This window comes from Ovis aries, chromosome 23 (genome assembly GCF_016772045.2).
Source record: "Ovis aries strain OAR_USU_Benz2616 breed Rambouillet chromosome 23, ARS-UI_Ramb_v3.0, whole genome shotgun sequence".
Taxonomy (NCBI): domain Eukaryota; kingdom Metazoa; phylum Chordata; class Mammalia; order Artiodactyla; family Bovidae; genus Ovis; species Ovis aries.
The window spans coordinates 57,175,695-57,181,253 of NC_056076.1; positions in this window are offsets into that span (position 1 = coordinate 57,175,695).

Consider the following 5,559-nt stretch of genomic DNA (forward strand, 5'->3'; position numbering starts at 1 on the left):
CAGCACAGCCAAAAATAAATACATAATTATATAGGGAAAAATAGTGAGTGATGAGGATACAAGAGTGCTTTTTCATCAAGGTGATATAGAGCTTACAAGAAGACTATGCTGATTATACACTGAATGTGGGGAAACACCCTGGAGGCAGAGGGGCACATGATAAGTAAGGGCAAGGCATTCACTTGGCCACTGCACAGGGTCTGGGAAGGACTCAGATAAGGGTGGGAGAGATGGCTGAGGACTGAGTCTGAATGTGAGAACTTGGATCTTTGTTGGTAGGTGAACGGGCTCATGGGTGGACAGGACAGTCACAGAGAAGAGGAGCCTATTTAGTGTGGTGCTGTGAGGAAGAGGACGGAGCAAGCAGGGTCCAGGAGAGAAGAGAAGAGAGGCAGGGAGAGCCAACAGGAGCCAGCGGCTGTGGTTTCCAAGAGCCGTCCTGAGTGGCGTGGCCGGGGACAGAGAAGGACAGCCATCGATGGTGCACTGGAGACCAGAGGGAGGGCAGAGTCAGGTAGTTCAAGGGCATCAGCAGCAGTGAGGCCGAAAAAGAGAAACACTTTGGAGCTGGTGTGAGGCAAAGATGAGCACACTTTCTGTTGTTTTCTTCATATTGTCTGTTTGTGCCTGAGTATGTTCTGCATTGCAGGAAGGACAAACAGGTACAGCCATCCAGCAGAAAGTCGCAGTGGGCATCCACATGGAGAAAAGGATTGAAACTGACCATTCATTCATTGTTCTTACCGAACAATTTACAGTGAGTTCATCACTCTCCTTGCTGATCTCCTAATAGCTATTAATTGAGTTTCTTCACTTTCGCCTATGCCCTTTTGATTTGTCTTCAACTTCAGATTGAAACCCTCTGGGTATAAAGATGGGGGCTGGAACAAATGGATGTAATTTCACTCCTTCCCTAAAACCCCACTAAGATGTTGGGAGGTTTTGCTGTTGGTGGTAGTAGTGATGGTGTGTTTTGTTTGCTTCCAAGCATAAACCTAAAAGGCTGGGGAGAAAAGAAAAAGGAACCACAGCAATAAATTTGGGGAGCTGGAAGGCTGATGGATAAATGGTTAATGATTTAGCAGACTCAAAAAAACTGAATCTAAAGATGGCCAACCTACGACAAGAGCCATCCAGATTTACCTGACAGAATCCCTAGGAGGTTCCAGGTTGGCAGCAGCAGGTGCCCCTGGACATGGGGATGAAAGAGAGAGATGCTAGACTGAGATAGATTCAGGGAACTAGACTCTTCACCCTCCACCCCTTTCCCTCCACAGGAGATGAGAAGAGTCTGCAATCCAACCAGCACAAGAGGAGAGATCCAAGGATGTTGACATCAAGGACTCACACCCAACAGCTGAGGGGGCTCACCCTACGGGTGGGCTCAAATCTTTTCCAACACACTTTAAAAGCATTTTACTTCCTATTTGGAATTTGCAGTAGAAAAACAAGTATCATTTGACATCTGAGAAAAGTCTCCAGGAAAACAACATTTTTGGCAGCAGGAACTAGTTTTGAGGAAAACAATTTTTCCACGGACCTGGGGTGGGGCGTGGGGGACGGCTTGGAGATGATTCAAGAGCAGCGATGGGGAGCGGCTGTAAATACAGATGAAGCGTCACTCAATCCCCTGCCACTCACCTCCTGCTGTGTGGCCTGGTTCCTATCAGGCCACGGACCAGTACCAGTACCAGCCCAGGGGTTGGGGACCCCTGCTCTAAGAGGAGAGACAGAGACCCAAACACACGGAAGAAAACATGGAGGAAACGGGCATGATACAGGAAGAAGAAAACTTGGATAAAAGACCAAACATAGAACTTGCTGAGATCAGGGTAAAAAAAAATTTTTTTTTAAATATTTTACTATGCTAACAGAGATGAAAAACTCAATAGAAGAGAAAAAGTTAAAGAAAATGTTCAGAAAATAGCAAGCAAAAAGAAAAAAAAAAAACAAGATAAAAGGATTTAAAAGGAGGTCTACTACCTGAATAATAGCAGTTACGGAAAAAAAAGAGAGAGAACACTTTCTAAAAAACAATTGAAACTTTTTCACAAAGGAAAGCCATGACTTTCTGAATTTAAAAAGCCTATCAACTTCCCAACAGAATGGGAGAACAGTCCAAGAAATATCATATTTCAGGACATGGGGACAAACTTTTAGAACAGACAGGTCTTATGTAGAAGACCACAGATGAGAATGACTGGGAATTCTACACAGCAACACTGGAAACTAGAATGGTAAAACTGAAAGCCAGGGCTGCAAAATCCTGAGGGAAAAATGCTTTCTGATCCACGATTTTATACGGAGGCTATTCCAGACTCATGGAGTCTCTGTCTCCTGCATTGGCAGGCAGATTCTTTACCACTAGCGCCACCTGGGAAGCCCATAGCATGCATGCATGGTTTAGGTGTGAAGATAAGTTAAAAACTTTTTTTTTAGATAGACAAATTCTCAGTGAACTGACCTTTCATGCACCCTTTCTCAGGAAATTACTGGAGGATATGCTCCATCAAAATAAGGAAGAAAACCAAGAAACAGGGAAACACAGGAAATAGGCTGTCCAATGGAGAAGACAGATGATGGGGGTTCTCTGGGTGGAGAAAGAAGACCCCAGGATGACAAATACGTTTCAAGATTCCAGGGTGGCTGGTTCAGACTACAGCAGACAAGCTCTAAGAGAAGCTTCTAATGAGCACCTGACCTGTCTTGGGTACCTTTGGGGACTGAATTCATGATGAAAAGTAAGATGACCGTTCATTATATGTTAGTCACTCAAGTCATGTCCAACTCTTTGTGACCCCATGGACTGTATAGCCCGCCAGGCTCCTCCATCCATGGGATTTTTCAGGTAAGAATGCTGGAGTGGGTTGCCATTTCCTTCTCCGGGGGAACTTCCCAACCCAGGGATTGAACCCGGGTCTCGCACATTGCAGGCAGACTCTACCATCTGAGCCACCAGGAAAGCCCGTCTGTTCATTACGGGGGAAAAGTTGGCCAGGAAAGCATTAGTAATATACAACATGGTCAACCAAAGTAAGGATTTCGCTAAGCTGGAAGGACAGAGAGATAAGGGGGCACATGAACGGTGGACAGGGAAAGGAAGCAGCAAAATCTTCATGGAGGAGCAAGAATGTGTAAAACCGAAAAATATAGACCTGTTCTTTTAGTAACATGGAGGTAAACGCCTGAAGAAGCTAAAACTTTTGAACATCTCCATTTCTGTGAGCCAGAGTACTAAACTGGATTAAATACAAACTCGGTTTTGATGCCAGAAACCAGAATCTCTGAACTGCAGAGTATACCAGGATTTTTCACCTAATCATTAGTAACAATCCAGGAGGTAGAAGGAAACTTTTCAGCGTAAGCAACTGAATCATTTCATTGACCGGCAATTACCAACTGCTACCGGAGAGTGAAACAGTAACCCACTCCAGCGTTCTGCCCTGGAGAAGCCCATGGGCAGGAGAGCCTGGCAGGCTAGTCCATGGGGTCGCAAAGAATTGCACAAGACTGAGCGCTTGGAGCAGAGCATACCAAATACTGTGAATCACAGCACTTGTGCCTAGTAACATTTTTTTTCCTTAGAAGGACTGAATGAAATAATATGATCCTAAGTTTAAAATCATTCAAGCTTTGAAGTTTAAACTTCAGTCACTTTTAATGATGCATCTTCAGGAATGAATTTTAAGCTTTCTCAGCCATTATCTCAGGAATAATAAGTGCTATTGCTTATTAGAGGACTATAAATATAAAGTTTATATACTGTATAAATTAATAATTTATATAACTTATCACAGGCTATTGTGGGGATCACGGCACGTGTTAGTACATGGCTGACACAAAGCAGTACTCCATTATTTTGTGAATTTCCCAGTATGACTTGAAAGCTAACGAGTACACAGGTATAGTGTTTTTGTGGCTATTGGTCAATATCAAAGAGTCTCAGCCTTACCCCAGTGTTCTCATTTCAACCCTGAGGCTGGGAACACTCTCAAGAGATGAATGTGAAATAATGAGGACCTACAGTGATGATGAGAGGCTTAAGGTTGGCTTTAGAAGTGGGCGGTAGCTACTTGGTGAGTCAACCTAACTCTGCCACAGCCTCACCTGCTCGGGCTTTTAAAAATAGGCTGGGACTTTCTTGGTAGTCCAGTGGCTAAGACTCCATGCTCCTAAGGCAGGGGGCCTGAGTTCAATTCCTGGTTGGGGAACTACATCCCATATACCACATCTAAGACTCAGCACAGCCAAATAAATTAAAAAAAAAAAAAAAAAATCCCGGGTCCATCCCTGAAATTCAGATTCTACTGGTTTGGGACGAGGCCTGAGCACCAGTACCGTTACAGTCCCAAGTGACCTCCATGTGTAGGAACGTTGCTTCTGAGTCATGTTACTCTACACTCAACGAGAAATTCTGGGGACGCCCCTGGTGGTCCACCGGCTGACTCCCAGCTCCCAATGCAGGGGGGCCAGGCTCGACCCCTGGTCAGGGAACCAGATCCCACATGCCACAACGGAGTTCGAGTGCCACAACAAAGGTCGACGATTCCACGTGCCACTAACACCTGCCACAGCCACATAAATAAAACAGCAAACTTTTAGAAAATGCCAGAGGCAGCCGGATGGGAGGAGTCAGGTAGCCAGAAACGGCTGCAGGACATGACCAAAACAGAGAGCTGTGAGTACCGGGTTGGCCGAAAAGTTTGTTCAGGTTTTTCCACGAGATGCTGCAGAAAAACCTGAACAAACTTTTTGGCCAACCCAATACTGAAATCATTTGAATTGCTGTTAAGATTAACCTCCCACCTGTCTCCAAGACTTTCAACAGGTCAGCTACACAAGTTCCCAAGATGCAGGGGTTGCTGGTGTGAGAATCACACAGAAGGACGAGGTTATGGGCGGGAAAGAGCCACGAGATGAGTTCTGCCAGAGCAGAACTCAGAGCCCGGGGGCCTGAGAGGGGGACGCTTGGCGGGGACGTGCTGGGGGGTGACGCTGGGGTCTCAGTGACAACCGGAGCGAAGGGAACGCAAGCCCAGGTGCCTACGGTTTGCTGCTGGACTCCTGGTCTGACGTCACCCCGACTCCCTTACCCCCACCTAGCCCCACTGTTTCCTGTCAGCATGTAAGACGCTTGACCAATTTACACAATTAAAATGCATGAGTCTAATCTCCTCACCTAAATTCTGATCAAGTGAATTGCCTAGTTGAATCCAATTAAAGCTCATTCACATTCTAACCAGTATTTCTTATTTAAAGATAGAGGCCAAATATACTACAAACGCCCCCATTTACATCTGTCATTTCACTTAACTGCAAAATAAGATACACTTTAATGTGTCCAGAAAAACAAAAAAAGATTATGAAAGTGAGGTAACTAGCACCCACATCTAATTTTAAAAACACCTTCCTTTTCCTTACCATGTATTTAGTAATACCTACTAAATTCAGTAATATCTAATTTCACGTATACAAATCATGGAAAGTATTTTAAAAATACAAAAGGCATGAATTAATGTGAAACAGAGACATTCAGCTTTAAAGAATTAAGTCGGCAAA